This window comes from Armigeres subalbatus, chromosome 3 (genome assembly GCF_024139115.2).
Source record: "Armigeres subalbatus isolate Guangzhou_Male chromosome 3, GZ_Asu_2, whole genome shotgun sequence".
NCBI lineage: Eukaryota > Metazoa > Arthropoda > Insecta > Diptera > Culicidae > Armigeres > Armigeres subalbatus.
Genome location: NC_085141.1, coordinates 223,760,489 through 223,787,922, shown reverse-complemented (window position 1 = coordinate 223,787,922; position 27,434 = coordinate 223,760,489). Strand labels below are relative to the sequence as shown.

At 41.8% G+C, this 27,434-nt stretch overlaps 1 protein-coding gene across 4 annotated transcripts in view; it reads right to left on the bottom strand.

The window, feature by feature from the left end:
- The window catches only part of LOC134220273 (disco-interacting protein 2), a 571,865-nt gene that overhangs the window by 310,924 nt on the left and 233,507 nt on the right, over window positions 1-27,434 (bottom strand). The gene's annotated exons all lie outside the window — the stretch shown is intronic.

Here is a 27,434-nt window from a genome sequence, read left to right as displayed (position 1 = left end):
CGTCCGTAAAATCGAGTGGTCGACGTAGATTTCATGTATAATTTTTATTGAATTAACATTCATATATTTCTGAAACTTCATAACGAGTGTAAATCGAAAACAAACTGTTGGACAAAGTTGAAGGAAAATATAACTACACAGGATTTTGTTTTTACACGATTTTTTTTCGCTCGTATTTTTGATCGTGTGACTTCAGTTTGCCACCAAACTCTTCGCAACATGTTTCAAAAAATCCAGAAAAAATCAAAGAAAAATCACATGATAATTAATATACGTTTAACATTTAGGATGAGCGTAAAATTGAGAAAATGTAAATCGTGTAAAAACAGAATCCAGAGTACAATGAAAAAAAAAATCAATCCTAAACATAATGTTCGGCACCATTCCTAACCGTCTGTATTTTTCAATTTGAATAATTAACTTTTAATATGCACTGCATTTTTTTTAGACACCCTGATGCTTATATGCAAACACAAAGTTAAAATCTCAACCGTGCTACAAGAAGAGATATATAATTTAATATTTTTCGTATACCTTATCTCAATTTTACTATCAAAGATTTAATGAAAGAGCTTAATGCATTCTTTTTTAACGCCAATACTTAACATGCAATGATTCCAGTTTTTTCGATGTCTAACGGTTCACGCTCATAACCTTTACATCATATCGACATAACTTTCATATCGCGATTCATTCGAATTTCTTCTGTGCAAAAACGCAAAGCCTAATCATTCTTTCATTCTAATCTATTCCATCATACGGATCAGTTTCGCATTACGTCTGGATCTTCTGATAGGTTTTTAATTGAATTACACCCACTGCTCTTTAGGACTGCGACACCCATTTTTCTCATCAGCCAGCCAGCCAGCCAGTGAGACGAGCAATCCAAAACAAAGTGCTGTTCCATTCGCATACTGATGGTGTCGCTCGCGATGGGAGACTGTTTCAGGTTGCCAACCCACCTGATTAAAATATCTTCATTTTGTTTTATGTGCTGTTTTGCGGTGGGATGACAACCTATCGTTAGTCCAGCGAACCGTGGAACAATCGCGTTTTTTTTTTCGCCAGAGTCCATTTGTTGCTCCAATCGAAATGCTTCGATCGAACCAACTACCGCCCGTAGAATATAACCACTGTGTCAGGGATAGCGCTGATAGCACCCCATCATGACGGTGACGGTGGTGATGTCCAGCGAGGTACATTGCAATTCGTTAATAAGGAAGCAATTTTATTGTAATCAGGTTTTGCCATCGAAATCATCTGAAAGAGGACAGTTAAAATGGATTGTGTATAAAAAAGTATAACAATCCACATGTGTGGTGTTTGAGCTGCAAAACATTGAAAACAAACCACCTCGAATCATTATCATGATTATCTGGTACGAAACAGATTATTTCCGATAAGTTGTACGTGACTATAATTTTGATTTCGAAATACATTGCGCACAGAAAGGTTGAAATATTCTCAATGATGGTTTTTGCGGTAAGATGCGCGGCTACAAAGCAAGGCCATGCTGAGGGTAGCTGGGTTCGATTCCCGGATAGGGTCTAGGAAATTTTCGGGTTGGAAATTGTCTCAACTTCCCTGAGCATAAAAGTATCATCGTGTTAGCCTCATGCTATACGAATGCAAAAATGGTAATTTGGCTTAGAAGCCTGGCAGTATGCTAAACAGTTGTGTGCGCCGTTTTACGCCGGAACTAGTTACACGATTCTAAAAAAACCCAGATTAATCCACCTACAGTGAGATTTTGACCCTTCCTTAGTTATAAGGAATTTTTTCCAGAGTCCAGTATTTAAAACGAGATAAATCTACTCAGCTTCCCACGGCGATTTACCGTGAAAGTGACAAAATAATTGCCTACCCAAAGGCGGATGTCATGGGTTGAGTGACAACTCAACGAATGATAACGTACTGTACTTCATGCTGCCTATCTATAAGGCGATCGTCGGATTGAATAACTATTGTGACATGGTTAGTAACAATCGTAACGCAGGTTGCATATATTGTACCCGTAATTTCCAGAGACCTCGATATTAGTTAATCCAGAACTAACTATATCAGTCATTGATTTGAGCGAAACTCAATAGCGATCAATAATAACATATATTTCGCCTTATGGATGCATAATTTGGTAAAACTAAACTTGTTCAATACCTTTAAAATGAGCGAGATTTTTATGGTGGTAAATTTCAGAATTTGCACACGTACGCACACATACATGCATACAAGTGATCTATCAGTGTCTCAAAACATGCTTACATTTGCTATCTAGCTTCCACTGAAAAAATTTTTGAAATCCCTTTCAATTTTTACGTTTTTGCTTTTCTGAGAAGATTTTTTCAAAGTGAATTTGTTTCAAATACCTTACATTTTATTTAATAATTCACGAGATTTCTTGATAGATTAATACGTAACACACCTGCGTAACGCATGCAAAGTGAAATTATAGACACTTCCGAAGGAAGGGTCAAAAACAGAAAAAACACATTTTTTGAATAATTTTTCAATTTTGAGACATCGAGCTTTGCGGTGTTCCACAAAAACTTGTATTTTTGTTAGCCAAACAACTTTGTAGAAGGTGGTAAAAACGCCTGAAACATAGAAAAAAAGTTATGGTCCAAAAACTGATTTTAGGGACCTTACACAGAAAATGTCACATATTTCGTACCTTAAATATGGGGTGTCTTTGGCAAAGTGGCTTGAAATACCATCCGTTACAACTTTCCTGAAGTCACTAGGCTCATATCTAGTTTCGATGGATAAGTAAAATTTTTATCTCACTTTTAGGTGGATTAATCATTTGAAAGATTTTCTCAAAAGGTGCTTTTCATATCAAACTCAAAACAAACTACAGCGACAAAATCAGCAGAAACGATGCCATTAAAAATAACGCGCGAAACGGGCAAAATGCAACACTTTGCGAAGTAGGGACAATTTTTGATGGGGAAGGGTCGTTTGGCCGAAACTTATTCGGCCGAAAGCCATTTGTATTATTTTGTCATCATTTGGCCGAAAGGGTCGTTTGGCCGAAAGGGTCATTAGGCCGAAAGGGTCGTTTTGCTGAAAGGTCGTTTGGCCGAAAGGGTCGTTTAGCCGAAAGGGTCGTTTAGCCGAATAGGTCATTTGAAAAGTGATAAATTAGTAATGAGAAGAGAGACGTTTAACTTCTCCCACTTCATTTTTCTCTTTTAACTGTAAAAAGTGAGTAGTGCGAAATGAGGAGTAAAAAGTGAGGCGTCTCACTTCTCACTTCTCGCTGTAAAAAGTGAGTAGTGCGAAGTGAGTAGAGTAGTGAGACGTCTCACTATCCACTTCGCACTACTCACTTTTCACAGTAAGTTCATTTCTCACTTCTCGCTGTCAAAAGTGAGAAATGCGAAGTGAGTACTGAGGCGTCTCACTACTCACTTCGCGCTTCTCAATTTTTACAGTGAAAAGTGAGAAATGAGAAATAAGAATTGAGACGTTTCTCTTCTTACTCCTAATTTCTCACTTGACGAATGACCTATTCAGCCAAATGTCCTATTCGGCTAAATGATCCTTTCAGCCTAATGACCCTTTCGGCCAAATGACCCTTTCGGAAAAATGACCATTTCGGCCAAACGACCCTTTTGGCAAAATTACCCTTTCGGCCAAACGACCCTTTCGGTCAAATGACTATCAGCCTAATAGTCTGTTCGGCCAAATGGTATATTCGTCCAAACTGTTGGCCATAGGAAGGGAACCCCCTCACTAAGAATAACAACTAGAGTTCCCTCTCTATACCACGGCAGGCTGCTGACTGATACTTCTGCCAGCAGCTGCAGTTCTCTTTATTCAACAATAGGTATATACAATACATCCATAACAATATTTCTTAATATATACCAAAGAGCAACTACAACTAACCGGCGCCCGCTTCATATCCATCTTCGATCTACAGCGAAGCGTCGCACACTACCTGATATTCCTACACAAACAACTTTCGGGTTAGTGGCATTCGGCCAAATGGCTTTCGAAACGACCCTTCCCCAATTTTGACACAGTTAAGATCCTTAGTTCCAACCGTCCACAGTCAAGCGCTGACCTAACGATTTACAAACACTAAATACGGAACAGAACGCAACAGAAAATTCGGGATCGGAAGTGGGGCTCGGTCGGCCACGCCACACTCTACGTGGGGGCGGAAACGAAATCTGTAAACAAGCATTAGACTGGAACCCAGCGGGACATCGCATCAGAGGCAGACCATGGAACATGTAAATCAAATGGGGGGACCATAGTACGTATATAGAGAGTGAGTGCTAGTAATGGACCCCTTAACGACTAAAATTTACTTCAGTCGCTTCGCTAGAGCGAGCCTCTTGACAAATTGTAGTTCTGCTGCACCAGATGACAAGCAACAGGTATCAGCATCGTGTTTCGTACATAAAACTAGCCAAAACATTCATTTCTACCAATAAAGCAAGCATTTAAAAATGATGTTGCTAGCACTCTCCCTACACATCCACCCAGCAAATGACTAAAATTCATCACGCGTTTAAATGGGCCACTCACATTCATGCGGTAACGCACGAACTGAGCAGCCTGTCAGAGCGGCTTGTGTTGGGTGAATGCTAAATAGGCCTTTTCATGTGACACTGCCGAGACTGCACTTGTTTACAACCGCTGCACAGGCCCGCAAGCCCGAAGCTGTCACCTTCATAGAAGAACTGTCAATTGACGATAAAATCAGCTGTTTTTAAACGTCTCGTGAAAAGGCCTATTGAATGGTTGGTGTTGGAATGATTTTTTGACTGTCTCTCAGTCGCAGTCACGGCGGCGATGTGATTGACCGGAGAATATGCTATGATCCACGTTTTTCACTGCATTGACTTTGACATATTTCAACCTTGGTCACTATGCAATAAATAACCGATCAAGTTTGCCACCTTTTAATTCTCGCTTAACTTTTCAAAAGGACCTAAGTAACATTTTTTCATGAATTAATTTGAATACTGCAATCAATAGCTTTCATGTTGTTCTGTTGATTGCGCTATTCATATTAATTCATGAAAAAAATGTTACTTAGGTCCTTTTGAAAAGTTAAGCGAGAATTGTTTACGTAACAGTTGTAGGGTAGGTGTACCGGTTTTGGCCACCTTAGTGCCTAATTTGGCCAAACCTTAAAAATGCATGTTTTCCAAGAACTATCGATCAGTTTCCACAGCGAAGAAGCGTAAGGGATATATCTCCTGTTACAGCTAATGAAACCCTCGGCTTTATTTTCAGAGTTATGCGAGAAACTTGCCAAATTAGTAACATTGGCAAAACTGGTACAGTTACTCTACTGAAAAACGTACATTACGAACTATTTCAAATTGATTCAAACTAACAAACGGAACAAAACAAAACATTGTGCATTCACTAGCTTAAAATTGAATCTTTCAGATGGTTGAATCTTTGGCTTGCCGCTTTTCATGGTAAGTTGATGTGAAAATTGACTATTTGATTCCTCAATAACTTTGACAAGTGTCAAGATAGATCATCATGGTGTCCAGTGTTGGGAAATGTACATTAAAACACTCTGATTATGCGAATATTTACATTTTATCCAGTCAAATTTCATGCACCAAACAAGCCGAAACAGTTTTCCAAAAAAATGTACGCGACATCGTGACATTTTTTTTGCCGATGAGGCAAACTGTTTGTTTGCTGCTACGTTAGAGTCGTGCCGGCGTGCGGTCAGCATTTGCATGAGATTTTTTGTTTCGACTTGTGCGCAGTGCAAACAGCACAGAATCGAGTTTAATTACATGTGGCGCAAAGCCTAGAAGGTGTGCTATCCGTAGGTACTTATTTATTCGTTCTTACCTCTAAATGAGCAAGGAGTAATGAAATGAATATTTCCCACCAAAAACGGTTATACGTTGTGAAATTATTGTACGAAAACATTATTGCGACATTTACTCCTATTTAGACCTGCCCTGAATAAATGATTATCACAGTCGAATCTCGCACTCGATTTCGCAGTGCGTCAAGGTTACTGCAGAGTAAGGTTATCTAATTTTTCCATACAATATTTATTTTGAAATACCTTATTTTGATTGGCCTTGCATCTGACAGTCAGCAAATTCGATAGTCAACAATAAAAATAGTTTGTTTTCATCATCGTCTCAAAGCGGTTGACAGTGCGAAGTTCGATAACGGGGAGAGAAGAATTATCACAGAAAGCTAAACAATTGTGAAAAGAGCAATAATTGTCGGGAGTGAAAATAGAAAAAAACCTTGACTGTCGTCTGCTTGGTGTGGCTGCTGCTGCGGCTGCCGTGGTTATGTTTTTTCTGTTATTGCATGAAAGAATGAATGGTAAAAAGAAATGTCAACCATTCCCGTCCCTGGGTGTCAAGATTGTCATTATTAACAACTTTCTAGAAAAAAAACATACTGCTAAAATCAAGTTTAAAAATGTAATGCTCAAAATATGATTTTTACGGACATTCATACAACACTTGCTCTAACTCGTTATTAAACCGTTATTCGAATATAGTGTCTTCAGAAAAGATGTTCCAATTCACATTCTCTATAACATTGCAGAGGACAACCAACGGGTTTGTACATCTGCCTAATTTTTTATTCCATACCGCCCTTCAAGAAGGATAAATCATTGATGTTTTCTTTTCAAAAATGAAGCCCAAGAAATATCCTTCAACTCTTCTGAAGACACCAAAAACTGAAAAACGCACGTTTTGGAAGCTTTTGATCCAGTGTGCATTGGTACTTCGCGTACCTGAAGGAATGAAATAGACTCGATTTCGCGGTCCTTAGCATCTTATCCAGCAACTCCTATCCCTACTTTCCGTGGTGCAGACCGCAGTACGAATAACCTTAGGGAAGATCGGGTAACCGAAGAATGGTCGTATGCTGACAGGAAAGGGGGGTTTGCTGCTCTCCGGAGGTGCAAATCTGATCGAGCGTCTGCTCTTCATGATAAGAGCGGCTCACAACAGATTATGAGGCGATTGATCATCGTTCGAGTTCCAGCGAGGGACTCTACGCAAAACCGTTTACACTGTACTACATCGTGTGAGCATCGAGAAGGCTTGTTGAGCTGTGCAATCTGTACAAAGTTCATTGCTAACGAAGTATAGATCGAGAATGCGATTGTTCTCGTTTTCGATGTCTCATTTGTCCGAGGCCAGCAGTACTGAATGCATCAAGTAACTCACGTGATGTTTGACTGATGAAGGATCGAGAGGAAACCGGAAAAAGAGATAGAAATAGCGTAGGTAGAAATAGCGTCCCATATTTGCTCAACTTCTAAGCTGGGTGGAGGATCCAGCTTACGCGACTTAATGCTTGAACGAACAGCTAGCAGGACGCCGCCCCCGGTGAGTTTACGGCTATTTGACAGCGAGCGATCTTGTCTGTACACGGAGTATGATGCATCAAATAACAAATTCGATGTGGTTTTCTTGTTGAGTCAGGTTTCGGAAAAAAGCCTAAATGTCGTAACACCTATCGCTGACTGCCAATTTATAATCGGCAAGTGAACTGTTGATTCCACCAACGTTTTGGTAGTACAACAAAACGTTTGCGGAAGTTGTTGCATTATTTGCATGGGGGTCATTGCGCGCCGTGGATGACGAGCTTCGGTGGTGTTGCGACGTGTTGAGTTGGAGATGTAAGTGCTGCTGGGTATGAATATGTTTTCAGGACGGGCAGTGTTCTCACTTAAACCGCACTTGCCAGATTATGCAAGCCCTTACCACCTAACCCATTCACAGGACCAGGACGACTGTTGAACGCTGGCTGGATGGTCAGGACTGTGATGGGAGGTTTCGGGATTTCCAAAGGGCTTATTATCAGGCGTCCCGGTTGTTGAGCTGTTGAGGAAATGTCTTCAGGGCGAGTGGTGTCCTTGATTGGATCGTACTTGCCTGGTAACGCGATCTGGAAGCCCCTTCTGTCTGACCAAAACACAGGACCAGGACGGCTGCATTGTCGCTTCCAAAGTGCTTTCTGTCATGCGTCCTGGGTGGTGGGAAATTGGAGCCAAATCGGTGATATTGGAGCTGCGGGAGTAAATGTCTTCAGAGCGAGCAGTGTTCGTAATCGGATAATACTTGCCTGATTGCACAGGCTGGAAGCCCCTTATGGCGGACCCATACGCAGGACCAGGATGACTGATGAGCGCTGGCTGGAAGGTCTCGACTGTAATGGGAGGCTCCGGGGCTTCCAAAGTGCTGTATGTTGTGCATCCTGCTGAGGAGAGCTGATTCTATTCGGTGGAGATTTTGCTGTTTAAGAGTTGTTCGGAAGACTACAAAAGATCCATTTTTTTTATTCAAATCGAAAGGCGTACAGTAACCCCTTCCGGCCAATACCATGCGTCGCTGATAACGTTTGAAAATGGTCTACAAACTGTTATTTTAAAAGATACGAAAGAAAGATCTGCTATGTTTTTGCCTCGAGGAACTAGTTTTGTCACTTTTATTAAGGACGGGTGTGCATTCGAAATGTCGGAGGCGTAAATTTTTACGTCCTCTTTGCTTTGATCTGATTCGAAGGGTGTTACATAGAAAGACTCGAGATCGTTGGCGTGGAGATCACTATTGACAACTTTCAAACCTGAATTTCTAGGTTTAGTCTTACTTCCGTTGGCTTGCGCCGAAGAATCACCTGACGCTTCGAAATTGTTGAAGCCAATATTGCTTTGACCAAATCGCGTGCTGACTGAATCTGCGCTGGTGGACGGCCGCATTGATTTATGAGAAGCAGATGCTGCTGTTGAAATATTCATTCGGGGTGGGTTGAGGTTGTTCTAGGTCTTGGGTGGATTATCAATTATTTGAACGCGTTTGTTTGCTCCGATGATGAACTTCTCCGGAAGATACGCGATTGAGCTGTTAACTTCATCCAACACTTCGAAAAAAGAAGTTTCATCGCAGGATCTTGAACAATTTACTGGGTCAGCATCATCCAAGGTAAGCTGGTCGATACCTTGCAGGAATGTCGTTTGTTGATGCGAATTATTGCTGGTTTTCGACTGATGATTGCCATACAGTGATTTTTTGATCATGCGAAGATTTTCATCAGACGCGTGTCCATAGAATCAGTACGGATCAGCAATTCACGTAATGCCTTCATTGTGTTTTTTTCACTGTCGTATACGGATGGCTCCAACGGTGTAAACCAACGCAGGAGTAATGGACAATTGTTCCACACGTTCCGCTGCAGACGATGCTTTAGTCTAAGGAGCTTGAACATATTTGTGTACAAAGTTCAACAAACTGACGGTGCGATAACGAGGATGGTGAATCGCCTTCAAGTGCAAATTAGGAAAGTCGCCTACAAGTATGCAACCATGTAAACAGTTACCAAAGCCAACAGCGAGTGGGTGTTAATGTATAAGACAATAACAATAACACATTCACCGAACAAAAAAACACTATAAATCACTATTTGACGCACTCGGTTCACCCAAACACATATTTGAAAGTACGAAAAAGTTCAAATACGACACATTGAATACAAAACGGTGATTTTTTACATTCGATGCACGGCGGGCCAGCGATAATTGAATTCGCGGACTAATCGAAGGAATGCCGTCGATCTGGATCGTATGATCTGCTAGGTAATTATCTTCTGGAAACATCACTACAATTTCGTTTCAATCCTTTCCGTATGCTGTTCTGCTTAAACTAGAGGAACTATACATTCTCTAAGTTAATTAATCTTAACATCCTACTTGTGAACATCTCTCGTGCAGCTATTCTCTTTATGTTAGCATTTTCCGACCTAATGTTTCTTAATTCCATTCATTCTTACATTCAATCGGGATCCCTTTTTATTCATTCATTCCTCCATTCACTTTCCAATCAATTTAACCATTCATTCCTTAACCTATTCTATTCCTAACTAATATTTTAACTAATGTTTTTTTTAGAAGACGACATCATGTCTTCTAAATTTTGAAGAGGCAACTCTGCCTCTCAAAATATGAGTATTTTAAATTAGGCCTTTTCTAGTATCCAAACCCTCCCTTTTTCTCGTAAAAAGGGGCCGGTTCTGAAGTTGGGTTGTCTACGATCTGTGGCCTAGAGGTTTTTCTCAAAACCTTAGGTCCCTCGATCCATAATTTACGACAATAGCAATCGATTGACGAAAACTGCTATGGACCATGTGAGCTATAATAACTGCTCTCATGGTTCCATGTGAACGCACGGTCGACAATCATAACGAATGTGGGGAACAATAGCCATCGCGTGTTTACTTTTCATATATTCTAAGTGATCAGACGACGACAACCGATTGAGAAGAATTCAACGGAGTACATTCCATCTACAAGGCACGGTTCTTCTGGAGGCAATATAATGCACTACGCACAATTAGCCGCCAGGGTGGAAGATGCAATTTGTTCGTGAGGAATCAAATTCGATAAACATTCTTAACAAATTCTATAACTACTTAAGAGCTCGTATCCTTAAATCGCCTACGAAAAAACGTGAAAAATATAAATATTTATTGGGTATTATATACGGCGTTTCAAGAAGATTCAATCTACTCGCGATTTGGAATTTACGTGCTAGGACGATTTCGGACCGTCTGCAAGCCGTTTACTTCGCAGTATGCGCAATTGTGTGTCTCGAAACCTTTGAAGCCACAAACCAGGCAGATTGATCCCCGATAGTTTCGACACTGATCGAGCGAATGATTAGTCTGGCGACAGTATAGACACTCGTAGCTCCGAGGAGGTCTATGAGCTTCTATCAGCTTTCTCAAAGTCCTTGGCTGCGAAGGACCTTCCCTTGGATCCCCTTGGTTCGGTTGTTCTGAATATGCAGGTGGTTTGAAATGTTTCGCCCCAACATCCTCAAATTTCTTTGAGTTTTCATCCTTTACTTTGGGTGGATATTTTCCGGAATCTACTTTGCTCGGAATTGATTCGGAAATCACGATAGTTGATTTCCCGCTGCCGAAAACTTTGGTATATAACGAAAAGTTAGATGCATCTATAACATGTCCCGCTTCTAACAATTTGGGTAGACTGAAGATAGGCTTCCAGAGAAGTGTTTTCTTAAAATCTGTCCTCATGTTTCTTTTCAGAATGTCCAATTGCTCAGCATCGCCCATGGGTACTATCATCGACAGAAACATACTCTCCATGTCATAATAGTACTCCTGGAAGGTTTCGTTCCTTTGTTGACGTCTCTAGTAAATTCTGGTACGAACTAAAGAATCCAATTCGGGATGCGCAAAGTTTCTCCGTAGTTCATGTACCAAATGAGGCCAGTCAACCAGACGTCTTGAAGAACGCATTGTCATGTACCAGTTCAATGCAGGACCGCAAAACAAATGAAAGGCGGAATCGAACAATTCCGCTTCGGATGTACGCTCTGAAAGTGCTAGCTGTGATACCAAGACTAGGAACTGATTTAATTTGAGCCCTTGGTCTGTTCCAGCATATTTATCTAGCTTCCACTTGGAAACCGGCAACGATTTGCAGCCACGGGGATTTTCACCCCCTCCGGGCCTCTGAAATGGTTGTGGTATTCGAAATTGGCTTGGCAACGCTTGGTTTGCTCCTGTTATATGAAAACCTCCCGCTATATTTGTTGGGTTTTGTGAAATGGGCGCCTGTATCACTGGAGGATTTTGATAAACTCCAGATACATTTTGTGAAATATTTCTATTAATTGGATAGTACCACTGGGGTGGCTCCTCCGAACCGAACTGCCTCGATATCCCAGATAGAAATGGAACTCGAGTATTTACCATTGCCGGATGCCCTTGGCGTGGGTTTGAGTACACCGATGTGGTAACCCGGGGCATTGTGCACATGGAAGTGGGTTGAGTAGTGAACTTGATCATCGGGTATGTTGTGGTAAATTCTGGTCGATGAGCAGAAGCTATCGTTTTTTGACTTGGTAAAGTAGGATTCGTCAGTGGAAATGTACCACCGCATATTGGTAATTGATCATCTATGTGTGTCTGTCCACATCGAGTGGTGTGCCAACTCGAATGTGCCGCCGACTGTTTCGGTATCGTACCAGCATAAAGCCTGTCCACGTTAAATTTCGGACACTGAGGCAATGTCCAATTGATTTTTAGCCATTTTATCACTTTGAACAATAATGAAAACACGCTGAAAGAATCACATGAAGCGGAGGAATTCAGCTTTCATGTAAATAGATCTTCTCAGTGGCTTGTGATAATTTTAAAAAATCACATTGGATGATGGGTGTCCGAAATTTAACGTGGACAGGCTTCAATTATGTTGTCCCTCAGTTGCTATTGTGGCTGAGATATTACCTGTGGTGGAATGAACTGGAATCCTCGAATTTACTTCTTGGAACGTACGAAGCAAATAGATCTCATGCTCTAGCGATAGCAAAGCATCCCTAACATCGGCTTTACCTACCTCCTGTGTATTATCGGTGTGTAATAAGCCCAACCGTAGTAAGGACTCGGTAATGTCCTTGTCTTCTTACGACATTGAACCCTGACTTGTCCCTTCTACTGAAATCGGAACCCCTGAGTTCGATTTAAGAGGCACGCTTTTACCAGTGTTTTGGTCCGCAAACGACCTACATAATTGAGGGTCATCCAATTCATCCACTTGTGTAATTCGCTTATCATAAAAGAATCTATTCAAACGAGCTAGAACCCCTTCTTGGAGTTGTGCTATCTTCAACTTATCTTCCTCTGATACATACTCATATAGCAAAGTGAGCCTATTTCCCAGGTGTAACAGCAGGGATTGGCACCTAGGAGGAATATTTCTAGCAGAAGCAGTAATTGTTTCATCCAGTTCAGAAATTTTCTGAACGCAATTGTTGAATTCTTCTATGGGAACCCGTTTTAATGTTCTTGTAAGTCCTACTTCTTCAAATTTTTCTGTCTTCAGCGTCTCCCTAAGAGCACGCCGTTTTCTTGACATCGACTCCTGATTGTTAAATACCACGTCCCTCACCTCTAATTCAAAGTCTAACTCGTCCTCGTTCAAATGATCTACCCGAATATCGTAATACATCTGCAGTAGCTTTCTTGCCACTATATTCTGTATACTCGCTGCCATTCTGTGAAACTCAGCCACTAACAATTTAAGAGAAAAGCTAAATTAATGCATAGGGCTGTCCAGAAATTTTGATTAATAGTGAAGCAGTTAATATTATTTCAGCATAAACGAAATCAGACCTTGACGTATTATAAAGTAATATCTGCAGAAGATTTTTCTTCATCTATTTATTATTATAATTTTTTTTTTTCAAACAGATTGTCGACAGACGTCTTCGACCAGATTGCTCAACGATACACAGTAAACGATTTCACGATTATCGAAAGGCAGAATCGTGAGTCTCCCCCAGCAAGTCTAAATATTCCGAAGGAATATTTTCCTTTGACGGATCGCCAAATGTGATGACCGACTAGCCCCGCGGCTACACCCTCTCAGGGTCGGCGAAACTTGCTTCGGGCTACTCACCTCACCAATCAAGTGGAAACTGTAGATTCGATGACGTCACAGTGCAGAAAACAATCAGGGACACACCATAGACCAAATATAGAGTTACAGAATAACAAATCATTTAGCTGAACATATATATATATATCTTTTTACTTAACAATTTTTGGTTTTAAACATAATTTAGAACATGCTAGCGATCGATGCGGCCGTTACAGGAACCGTTGGGGCCCTTACGTTTAGGTGTATAGAAATGGGTCAGAATGTACATGCATTATCTCACGTGTTCTTTTTCCCCAGGAGGGGGGGAGTTGCGTTTCTCTCGGTGCGATGGGTCCGTTGATACACCGATTGGGTCCGGATTGTCTTGCAGCAGCAGTTTGGGACGTAGAGTGTCTAACTAAGTTTTATTTAACAAAATTCCTTCCTTAGTGCCTTTAAATATTGTTTGGTCCTTATTTAAGATTATCTCCACATTGTGACGACTATTGCGCGGTAACACTCGCATGGAATGACTGATGGAAAGTTTTGGTTTAAAGGCCCACTTTAGTTGCAGGCAATGTGGCCCAGATGTTCATCCCCTCCACCAGATGTCGAACCATCTCTTCTAGAGGAATGATCTAACTGTCGAACTAAACTTGTACGAAATCGCAAAGCAAAGTTTTCTCGCTTCAATTGAACATGTTCAACTTTTGATAAGTCAATTAACTTCATCTGAATTGATAAATTAGCTTGCCCTGTCAGAACGTACACACTTAAATCATTTCATAGATTTCGGTGAATTTTGCTTCAATTCACTGAAATCTCAACAGCAGAATTGTTCGGTAATTATTTCACCAAATTTTCTATGATTTTTCCTTTGTTCAACTGTCAAAACCACCGAAAATCTGAAAAATTATTCACCGAACAGTTCTGCTGTTGAGATTTCGGTGAAATTTCGCAGAAATCTGCGATTTATTTTAAGGATTTTTTTTGTAGGATTTCTGCCAAAATATTATCAGTTTATGCAATTATATTAAGAGACAATACTGTTCTGGTAAGATTCAGGTTAAAATCAGATCAAAGGTAGTGAAAACAAGGACGTATGTCCAGCTCGATGAAAACAAGCACATATCGCATGTATGGTCATCGGACGACTTCTTTTTCTCGATCACGGCACCATAATTACTGCTCTGGTTAAATTAAATCATCCACCAGCTTCAAATTTAAATTTAATCGTTTGGTAACTGTATCAATACTCAACAAAAAAATACAACAATCTCGCAGACATTATCTCGCATGGTAACTGTATCAATACTCAATAAAAAGAACTGGAACGCAAAACAACCGTAATTTGTGGGGTTTAAATGTGGATGAACTGCCATTAGAGTGCGCAAAGGAGAGTTCAAACATCATGATGTAATACCCATACGATACATATAGTCTAGGTGCGCATTCACCCTCCCATATAATGGTACAGGAGGCGTGCCAGGAGCAAGAAAAGTGATCATTTTGTTAACCCCGCACCGTCCTCCCGTAAGCCAAACCAACCGAACCAAGGCGAAAGGTCGAATGATTTAATGAAAAGTCGTGAGAGCGATGGGCAGCCGTTTCATGGGGTTGGTCTTAGCCAGATAACGAATGCAGCACCTAGACGTGGAGTCAGTCAGTGAATTATGCTGGCTGGCTGCTTGCTGGGATGAACGATTTTGACGATTGCTCGTTTTGCGCCTACCCAACCCACACGCCTACAGACTAATAATGTCTACCGTTACAAGGAGTGTTAGAGCTTCTGCCGGTCGTAAGATCTGTTGGGTAGCCCATACCGTTTGGATTAAACTACTGTGCAACCTCTGGACTGGACTAACGCGAGCGTAAAAGACCACCATCCGCATGATTGAGCTATCGCGATCGGGTCAATTTGTATAAAATGTGTAGGTGGGTTGGGATCAACCACGGGTTAGCGAAAATAAATTAGGCAGGGAAATGTCATGCAGTTGTGTAAATGACCTCAATTCGTAATAATCATTTACAGCCTGGACAATTGAAAAGCAGTAACAGATTCGTAGCGCTGCTAAGTAATAGGATAGAATTTGCACGGTCAGCAGGTTCCTTCGAGGTTGAAATTTCAAAATACCTTTGGTCAACTGCTTTATTCAAACGTGCAAATATTGAACCTTTGGTTACAAACGTATAAGAGTAGAAGAAGCCGCCTGTCTCTTTTTCAGTCGTGACTGAATGCTTAAAAGCATGGCATTCGCCAAGGTCGATCAATGCATGCAGCTAATGAGATAAACTGAAATGATATTTGGATCGGCTATGTAAACCGGCTTGATGCGGAGATACGTTTTATCTCGTTGCGTCAAAATTCATCAAAATTCCATTAGACAGACTGCGAGACGCCACGGTGATTCACATTGTGCCTTGTCAACGACCAACATCACACACCCCTCGCCCGGGGTGCGATGGTGCGATGATAGCGAAGCTGTGCTGCCACTTGGGGACTCCGAGAATGACGAGCTAAGCAGCATTGCATCAATACCGAGTTTGGCGCACAATTAATTAAAGTGTTAAAATTAAGGATCCTGTCGTGTCACTCATCGTCGCACACGTTGCATTGCCGGAGGCTGTGATTCGCTTTGGGGTTCGACTGTCAGTCGTCGAAATGACAAGATCGTCGCCGCTGTCGTCGCGCGCACTAATCAATTAGTATATTTACAAATTGCACCCATTAAGTAGTAATTTACTGTTTTGGGTCGGTCTCCGTGTTGCACGCGCAAAAGTTTTCGGTGAGCTGACAGCTACTATGGAATGATCCCGTTTACGACGACCTCTCGAGACCAAGATAGTAGAGGCAAAGGTAACTAAAAAACAGTGTCAGGCGGCATCAGAATGGCCAGTAGCGTGAGATATTTTGCCCGTTATATGGCGATCGAATTGCGACATAGTATCATGAGCAGTATAGCTTCGTACTAGAAATGAAAAGCAACTAAATTAAGGCTGGTTTTTACAAATAGTTTTACACTGTAGGATGGATTCCAACAGTGCATTAGAAGATCGGCAATTTGTTAGTGACAAAATGAAGTTTCGTTCAACTCGAGTTTCACTTCACTACGTTGACAAACACTACGAATGATAGAAAAATCATGTATTGCAAAAAATTTAATATAGGGGAAATTACGGCATTGGTAGGCTTCCCATTATTTTTTTGAAAACATGAAGTTTGGCCACAACGTTATCTGATACGCGAAGCATCATCAGGATAAATTTCAGCATAATACCTAAGTCTTGAAAAATAATGATAGAATAAAGCCTGTAAAATCATATTTTCCCACATGTACTTTTTCATGCTATGACCAAAAAAATTTCAATTCGATTATTCGGATGTACAACGCTTCACGAGCAAAAGAAAATAACTCAATAATACTTCATTTTGTCATTGACACTGGTATGAACTAGGTGTGCATAAGAGGTGAAATACGTCGACACCTAAATTTTCCTTGCGAAGATTTTCGAATACGTAGTTATATTTATTAGCAATGGTTCATTAAAGATTATGTTTAAAACTAATTTGAAGTGAATCAGAACGTGATATTTATCTGGTCGTCAGTCTGATCCGTACATAATTTATAATCTGGCCAAATTTTAAATCTTATCTAGTGGTTGTCTCAAGACTTCCTTGGTGTTCGCCAAGAAATTCAAAAATCACATTTATTATGTGAGTAGTTCTCGTGTTATGCAGAAATTTGTGTTCCTTTTGTATGATAGACCCCCCCCCCTTCTAAAGCGGGAAGGGGTCTCGCTCGAGCCATCTTAAGAACCTTCCTCGACCCCAAAAAGCCCAGCATACAAATTTTCACGCCGATCGGTACAGTAGTTTCCGAGTCTATAAGGTTCAGACAAACAGACATTCATTTTTATGTATATAGATCTACTTTATCGATCGTTTCCTCGTTTTCTCCTTGAGGATTTCATCTAGGGTATCTGCCCCATTATTAATAACTGAATCATTAACAAAAAGTCGAAAGACAAAAGATCGAAAGGATAAAATATCGAAAGTCAAAAGGTCGAAAAGACAAAACGTTAAAAGCGACATAAGGTCGAAATGACAAAAGGTCGAAAGGAGCAAAAGGTCGAAAGGGGCAAAAGGTCGAAAGGGGCAAAAGGTCGAAAGGAGCAGAAGGTCGAAAGGGGCAAAAGGTCGAAAAGGACAAAAGTTTGAAAGGGACAAAAGGTCGATCAAGAGCAAGTTGATAACGAGTCGGGTGTATTCCAAAAGAATTTATGAAATGCATTTAACTTCAAGCAGAAATAACACACTCATCTCATCAATCAAAGTTAAAGAATGAGCAATTTTCAAAGAAGGAGTAATTATTATGAAACAGAGAGACAAATACTTTGATACGAGAAAGGCAAAAAGATTGTTGATTTAGGAAAAGAATAAAACTTGTATTGCGCAAGACAGAGTTGTCCCATACAGTTGGCAAAAAAATTGCCTTTTTTCACTATTTTTAAAAAATAAATAAAATTCATTCAATGAGTGCAAATGATAGATGGAAATCTAGGTTTTCTGAATGTCACTTCGATCTGTCAAAATAGTGCACGCCGCAACCACGCCGACGCAAGCAGGCGAGCACCATTATGATGGATCGAAGTGACATTTATAAATTTCAAACATCCATCTATTAGTTCTACTGAATGAATTTGATTCAATTGTTAAAAAAATGTGAAAAAAATGAAAGAGCAGAGTTCTTGCTAACTGTGTAGGGCAACTCTGGTGCGAGATTGATTCTCTCCGCTTCAGTTTCTTGTCTATTTCGACTTTTTGTCCTATACGATCTTTTGATCTTATTGATTTTTGTTTCTTTCGACCTTTTGTCCCATTCGACGTTTTGTCCGTTCGACCTTTTGTTCCTTTCGACCTTTTGTCCTTTTCGACCATTTGTCCCTTCGGCCTTTTGTCTTTCGATCTTTTGTCTTTCGACCTTTTGTCCCTAACCCTTGAATACATGCTCCTATATCAATAACATTCTGTCGTGTTTTGTTGCGAATTTGATTGCACTCCCACGCAAACCAACACCATCAATGGGCAGGTGAACGCTTGAACTACCTGTCGGCGGTGTTGGTTTGAATCTGTGATAAAAATGAGAAGATTTTACAGTTAGAAAGAAAAAAGAAGAATGAAGAAGAACAGAAGAAGGAAAAAAGGACAGAAAAGAAAGAAAGAAAGAAGAAGGAAGATGGAAGAAGGAAAAAAGAAGGACGAAGGAAGAAAGAAGAAGGAGAGAAGACACAAGGAAAAAGAAAGAAGCAAGTAATAGGGAATGAAAAAATAAAACAGAAATAAGGAACAAAGAAGAAAGAAATAAGTCAGAAAGAAGTGTTCACATATGCGAGAAGCGACATCTATGCATGAAGTATATCATCGCACATCACTAGCTGTTCCCTCGTTCATCGACTACCGATTCAGCCATGTATGCGACAACTTGCGTTCTTTGACATCCGTCTTCGTCAACCACAGTAAAGTGACAGCTATAAAAGGAACCTCTGCAGCATGGACTTGGCTTCTTTTATCGTCATGGAATCAACCAACAGTTATTAAATGAAAAGTGGATTAAAGTTATTGGATTAGTTGTGTAAAAAAGTGTTGAAATACAGTTAGAACAATAGAACCTAACCTACTAGTGTAGTTTTACATAAACTATAATAAATTGGACTATTCAGTGATTTAAGTTGGGAGAAGTGAAGAATTCGGAAATAAATCTAGTTCTTATCCGCTGTGCTAATCGACATTGGTCCTTCGAACCGGATAGCGTGAACTCCGCTAGTCCGCCAGCTAGGAATCTTCGCCAAACCCAGCCACGTGTCCAGGAGAATAGCTGTTGGGAGTTACTTATATAATTCAAGGCACATATATTGCCTTTTCAAGGTAATTATCACTCCAACAACTCTAACCCGTCCGTTTGAGCTACGCGGTCTTCTGCCTTACAGACTCCTTCGTGAATTCCGCTAGTCTGCCAGCCAGGCATCTTCACCAAACTCAGCCACGTATCCTGGAGGTTAGCCGTTTGGAGCATTATATAATACAAGGCACATATATTGCCTTTTCAAGGTAATTATCGGTCCAATACCTGTATCCCGTCTCGTTTGAGCTGCGTGGTCTTCCGCCTTACAGATTCGATCGATCCTTTATCTCCGTCCAATCCCATCATGTCCACGGAACGACGCATCAAGGGCCTCAAGACGCGCCTGAAGAGCCTTTTGACGTCGTTCAGACTCATCAAAACGTTCGTAGACGAATACCAGGAAGAACGAGATGCTGTCCAAGTCTCGGTACGCTTGGAACATCTTGTGGCACTCTGGAAGGACGTCAACGCAACTCAAATGGAGCTTGAATCGCTGGACGAAGATGGATTGGACCAGAACCTCAAGATCCGAACAGATTTCGAATCTAGTTATTTCCAAGTCAAAGGGTTTCTACTCTCACTCAACACCTCTGCTGTCCCTAGCCCCGCACCTGCTTCTCAGGCAACAACACAACTTCCTCCGTCGTCGTCAGTACGGCTACCCGACGTAAAACTGCCCGTATTCTCTGGTCACATCGATAGCTGGTTAAACTTCCATGACCTCTTCGTCTCTCTCGTTCACTCGTCACATGAACTCTCAAGCATTCAAAATTCTACTACTTGCGGTCTTCCCTATCTGGAGACGCCCTTAAGCTCATCCAGACAATCGTCCTCAGTGCCAATAATTACCAAGTGGCCTGGAATTTGTTGGTTGATCACTATCAGAACCCTGTCCGACTAAAGCAGTCTTACGTAGACTCGCTTTTCGAATTCACGTCACTGAAAAGAGAATCAGCGTGTGAATTACATAGTCTTGTCGAGAAATTCGAAGCGAACGTCCGAGTACTTAAACAGTTGGGAGAGAGAACTGAATGCTGGGACATACTCTTGATCAGAATGCTGAGCAACAGGCTCGACCCGACTACGAGGCCTGATTGGGAGGAATATTCGTCATCGAAGGTGGATGTAACTTTCAACGATCTCAAGAACTTCATCCAAAGAAGAGTCACGGTGTTACAGACAATCCACAAATCGATCGATACTGTATACCAAAGTTCGACGAAAAGACCTGCCTCCCGTCCCATCGCCAGCCACGGGGCCAGTCAACCGAATTACCGGAAATGTCTCGTCTGCTCTGACCATCATCCATTGTACCTGTGTCCCGTTTTCTCAAAAATGACAGTTGAAGATAAGGAGAAGGATGTTCGACGCCACCAATTGTGCCGAAATTGTCTCAGGAAAGGTCACCAAGTACGTGAATGCCCGTCGTCAAGCACATGCCGCAAGTGTAAAGGTCGCCACCATACCCAGCTCTGTCATGGTGGAAAGTCAGTCTCTGTGAACTCCAGGACTGAAGAATCTAGTACACCGAATATTGCTTCTGTCCCTGTCGTAGAAGAAATCCCAAGAAACTCCACCGCTGCCATACCTGAACACGTTAGCTGCACTTCTTCTGGCGTGCAAAGGAAAAGCGTCTTACTGGCTACCGCGGTAGTCATTATCATCGATGACAATGGTGTCGAACATGTCGCTAGGGCGCTACTAGATTCCGGCAGTGAATGCTCGTTCATGACTGAATCGCTCGCTCAACAGCTAAATGCTAAGCGCACTAAAATCAACATTCCAATTGCTGGTATCGGTCAGTCCTCAACCAACGCTCGCTCAAAACTAAAATCAACCGTTCGATCTCGTTTTGGTAATTTTCGACCGCCGTGGAGTTCTTGGTACTCCCGAAAGTAACAGTAAATCTACCATCGATATCCATTGACGTATCGTCCTGGGAAATTCCTCATGGAATCAAGCTAGCAGATCCATCATTCTATAATACAAGACCAGTTCAACTCGTTCTCAGGGCGGACATTTTCTTCGACCTCTTCAGGGTGTCCGGTCGGATTCAACTCGGCGAATCTCTTCCGAATCTCGTCAACTCAGTTCTCGGTTGGATCGTATCTGGAGCAACTGCCAACCTTCTACCGACACAATCGATCACAGCTAACGTCGCTACAGTAGCAGATCTTCATCAACTCATGGAAAAGTTTTGGATCATTGAGGAAAACAAGGATGTTTCATTCTTTTCCGTTGAAGAAGCAGCCTGTGAGGCTCATTTCCGCAAAACAGTTTCTCGCTCTCCTGAGGGACGTTATATCGTTCGCCTTCCGCTGAAACAAAACGCTTTACTGCACCTCGGTGATAACCGCCGCTCAGCCATTCGTCGTCTGCATCTCGTCGAAGGTCGTCTCACTAGCAATCCAGAGCTGGGTGGTCACTACCGAAATTTTATGCAAGAATATGAAGAATTAGGCCATATGAAACTAGTTCGCGATTATGAAAACCCACCATCTCCCTGTTATCATCTGCCTCATCACGCCGTTCTTCGAGAAGACAGCACGACAACAAAACTTCGTGTCGTGTTTGACGCATCCTGTAGAACCACGAAGGGATCATCCTTGAATGACGCTCTCATGGTTGGCCCAATCGTCCAAGAAGAGCTCCGCTCAATCATCATGCGCTCCAGAACCCACGCCATTATGCTCATCGCCGACATAAAGCAAATGTTTCGCCAAATACGGATTGATGAAAGAGACACACCACTTCAACGAATCGTTTGGCGATCGTCTCCAGACGCAACTTTAAACACGTATGAGTTGAAGACCGTGACATATGGCACTGCTAGTGCACCCTTTCTGGCCACAAGGGTACTCCGTCAGCTTGCCGATGACGAACAACACCGCTTTTCAGAGGCCGCCGACGTTCTATGCAAGGACTTTTACGTGGACGACCTGTTCTCCGGAAGTAAGACTGTAGAAGAGGCTATCAGACTTCGTAACCAACTAGACTCTTTACTCTCTGCTGGAGGCTTTGAGCTACGTAAATGGGCTTCAAACGTGGAGGAAGTCCTAGAAGGCGTGCCCCCAGAGCACCGAGCGTTAAAGACATCAGTAGATCTCGATCGTGACGAATGCATCAAAAGTCTTGGGCTACATTGGGAACCAGCAACCGACCAACTTCGTTACAAGATCGACCTACCTTCGAGTAACGACACTCAGCTCACGAAGAGGATCGCACTGTCCCAAATTGCTCGTATTTTTGATCCACTTGGCCTAGTCGGACCCGTTATAACAACGGCCAAGTTGTTTATGCAGGCTCTATGGACATTGAAGGCTAACGATGGAAACATATGGGGATGGGACCAGGAACTTCCGCCTACCTACAAAGAACGATGGTTCAATTATATGTCTCAGTTGCCATACCTAAATGATCTCCGCATAGAACGATACATCCTTTGTTCGAATCCTTCATCCATTCAGCTCCACTTTTTTTCTGACGCATCTGAGAATGCCTATGGTGCTTGTTGCTATATCCGTTCATCGAATTCAAACGGAGAAACTAAAACCGCACTTCTTACGACAAAATCAAAAGTTGCCCCGTTGAAGCAACAGAGCATCCCGCGTCTCGAACTTTGTGGCGCGCTCCTTTCCGCGGAACTGTACGAGAAGGTAACCAGCTCACTGCAGATCCCTACAGATACCTACTTCTGGGTGGACTCGACGATCGTTATTTGCTGGCTTAACTCTACTCCGTCAACCTGGACCACTTTCGTTGCGAATCGTGTCTCAAAAATACAACTTGCCACAAAAAATTGTACTTGGAACCATGTTTCGGGACAACAAAATCCTGCTGACCATATATCTCGTGGTTTGTCTGCTGAGAATCTACTCCACGACGAGCTTTGGTGGAGGGGCCCACACTGGTTAGTACTACAGAAGAAATACTGGCCTATTCGGCAAGCAATTAACTCTGCCGATAGCATCCTCGAGGCAAGAAAACCGTCTACCACTGCACTTTCCGCCGTCACAGAACCATCGTTCATTGATGATTTAGCCACCAAGTTCTCAAGTTACCATAAAATGCTACGGGTGGTGGCTTACTGTCGACGTTTCATCCACTTTCATCGACCATCCAGAACAGTCATCACTGCAGAAGAACAGCAAGCAGCGGAAATGAACCTGATACGATTGGTGCTGCAACAATCACTCACCGCCGAATGGAACCAGTTGGAACGGTCCCAACCAGTTGGCCTGAAATCCCGTATTCGCTGGTTTCACCCATTCATTTCGGTCGACAAGATAATTCGAATCGGTGGTAGACTAAAAAACGCGCAACAACCCTATGACAGTAAACACCAAATCTTACTACCATCCGCCCACGCCTTTTCAAATCTTCTCGTACGGCACCTACACGAAACAAATCTTCATGCTGCACCGCAAATGCTACTCAATATCCTTCGTTTGCGTTATTGGATTACTGGGGCCAGAAGTCTGGCTCGAAAGATCGTTCAAAACTGCATTGCATGCGCCAAAATGAGACCAAAACTTGTTCAGCAATTCATGTCTGAGCTTCCAAAGGAAAGAATCACCGCCGCTCGTCCGTTCACCATCACAGGAGTCGACTATTGGGGTCCAATATTGTTAAAACCAATTCATCGTAGAGCAGAACCGGGAAAGGCATACGTGGCAGTCTTCGTCTGCTTCGCAACAAAGGCTGTGCACCTCGAGCTGGTGGGGGATTTAAGCACTAGTAAATTTATTCAGGCACTCCGTCGTTTTGTAGCCCGACGTGGGCTGTGTGCTGAAATTTTCAGCGATAACGGCAAGAACTTTGTTGGTGCAGCAAACGAACTACGTCGAATCGTCCGGAGCGATCAGCACCAACAATCGATTGCGGAAGAATGTGCTGCTAAGGGAATACGATGGCGTTTCAACCCTCCCAAGGCCTCACATTTTGGAGGACTGTGGGAAGCAGCGATACAGTCTGCTCAAAAGCACTTTTTCAGAGTTTTAGGGAATCACACTCTATCGATGGAGGATATGCAAACACTTTTAGCACAGATCGAATGTTGCCTAAACTCGCGACCATTAGTTCCTTTGAGCGACGATCCTCTGGACTTCGAACCTCTCAGCCCTGGACATTTCCTTACTGGAACATCGTTGAAGTCCGTTCCAGATGTCGATGTCACCAACATTCCATTAAATCGCTTGAAGGCTCACCAACAAATACAAAACTCCTACAGCAAATTTGGCGGCGCTGGCATATTGAATACCTTTGCACCCTTCAAACTCGCACGACATGGATCAACCCTCCGGTAGCCATTCATCGGAACCAACTTGTGCTGCTTAAGGAGGACAACGCCCCGCCTTATCAATGGCCTACTGCTCGAGTCCTCGAAATACTGCCAGGAGTAGATGGAGTCACAAGAGTCGTTACCGTAAAAACACCTGCCGGAATATATACAAGACCAGTTTCGAAAATCAGCCTTCTTCCTATTAGTCCACCAGTAGATGCAAACGATGAACCGCAACCATAACAAAAACAATTGGAACACTACTCCAGCTGCTTCCTACGTAGTTGATTCCTGTATGCACAATTCCACAATTTCCAGCAAGGCGCTCCTAAAAATAAATAAAATAAAAGGTCCTTTTTATCAAAGGATCAGGTAAGTACCTGTCCTTTGCATTTAACTTCGTTGAAACCCGCTACCGGGTCTTATAAATTGGTTCCAGAACACAAACATCAATTGACAACACGGGTTTCATCGACAATAAACCGAATCGCATCTGTAAATCATCGCCAAAGACGAAGCACCAGTCAGAACTCGATCTTCGAAGGGGCCAGGATGTTCGCATATGCGAGAAGCGACATCTATGCATGAAGTATATCATCGCACATCACTAGCTGTTCCCTCGTTCATCGACTACCGATTCAGCCATGTTTGCGACAACTTGCGTTCTTTGACATCCGTCTTCGTCAACCACAGTAAAGTGACAGCTATAAAAGGAACCTCTGCAGCATGGACTTGGCTTCTTTTATCGTCATGGAATCAACCAACAGTTATTAAATGAAAAGTGGATTAAAGTTATTGGATTAGTTGTGTAAAAAAGTGTTGAAATACAGTTAGAACAATAGAACCTAACCTACTAGTGTAGTTTTACATAAACTATAATAAATTGGACTATTCAGTGATTTAAGTTGGGAGAAGTGAAGAATTCGGAAATAAATCTAGTTCTTATCCGCTGTGCTAATCGACAAGAAGAAAGAAAAAAAGAAAAAAGATTATATGAAGAAGGAAGAAAGGAAGAAGAAAGAAAAAAAGAAAGAAAGAATGAAAGAAGAATAAAGGATGAAAGAAGCAAAAAAGAATGAATGAATGAAGAAGGGAAAAAGAAAGAAGAAATAAAAAACAAGCAGAAAGAAAGGAAACAAGAAGGAAGAAAGAAAGAAGAGAGAAAGAATGAAGAAACAGAGAAAAAAGAAAGAAGGAAGAAAAGAGGAAAAATAAGGAAAAAGAAGGAAGAAGGAAAAACGGAGGAAGAAAAAATGAAGAAAGACGGAAGAAAGAAGTAAGAAAGAAGGTAGAAAGAAAAAAGAAACAAGAAAAAAGGCAGAAGAAAGGAAGAAGAAAAAAAGAAGGAAGAAAGAAGTCAGAATGAAGAAAGAAGTTAGAAGGAAAGAAGGAAAGAAGGAAGGAAGAATGAAAATAGAGGGTAAAAGGGAGACAAAATAATAAAAAGGAAGAGAAAAGAAGGGTCTTTCTTCATTTCGACCTTTTGTCCTTCGACCTTTTGACGCAGTTTTATTTTGTTTCGACCTTTTGACCCTTCGACCTTTGGTTGGTTTGCGTGAGAGTGCTATCAGATTCGGCAAATCGACGTTTAAATCTTTGTTTACAGAAGCAGATAAGTCGTTTTGAATATTAGGTATTTAAGAAATTCTTCCACGACCTAGTATCTATTCCTGGAATTCCTCCGGGATATCTTACAAGATTTTTTTCCGGGAATTCGTCCAGAAATTTAATAGTGAGTTCCTCCAGGATTTCATTCTAGAATTCTTGTTGCAATTCCTCTAGAATATCCTTCAAGAATTCCTCCAGGTATTCCTTTAGGAATTTCTCCAGACATTCGTCCAAGTATTTCCCCGGCAATTCTTTCAGGTGTTTTTTCCGGGAATTCCTTCAGGTATTTTTCCGCAAAATCCTTCCTCTAGAATTTCATGCGGATTTAATCTCAAACGTTCATCATACGTTCATCGCACCGGTTGCGGGAGTTATTCCGGGAATTCCTCCAAAAACTATTCCGAGAGTTCATCCGGGAATTCGTCAAGGAATTCCTCCAGGAATTCTTCCATGAGTTCCTCCGGCAGTTTATCCGACAATTCCTTCAGGATTTCCTCCGGGAGTTCCTCTGAAAATTCCGCCGTGAGTTTCATCAGTAATTTTTCCGGGAATTCATTCAGGCTTTCTTTTAGTAATTCATTAAGATTTTCGTCAGGAATTTATCAAGAAATTCCACCAGAAGATCTTCCGGGAATTCCTCCGAGAATTCTACCGGGAGTTCATCCAGAAATTCGTCAGGGAATTCCTCTGGCAGTTCATCCGAGAATTCCTTCAGGATTTCCCCCGGGTGTTCCTCTGAAAATTTCTCCGGGAGCTTTTCCAGAGATTACTCCAGAAGTTTCTCCGATAATTCCTTAAGGAGTTCTTCAATGAAGTCCTCCGGGAATTCCTCTGGAAAATACCTTCAGGAATTCCTCCAAAAACTCTTTCCTCCAGAATTTCATTCGGATTTTATCTGGGAATTTCTCCATCAAATCCTCCTGGTATTTCTCCGGGAATTCCTTCAGATGTTTCTCCGGAAATTCGTGCAGGAACTTCTCCAAGAATTCCATCAGTAATTTCTTGTGTTAATTCCTCTGGGAGTTCCTCAGGGAATCCCTCCATTAGCACCTCCGGAAATTTCTGAGTGATATCTTTCAGGAATTTCTCTGTGGGATATTTTTCCAGATATTTCATCAGGGATCGGAAATTCCTCTAGAAATTCATTAGTGACTTCTTCTAGGTTTTCGTTATGCATTTATTTTGACAATTGCTTCAGGATTTCTTTTGGGTATTCTTTCAGGAATTCCCGGGA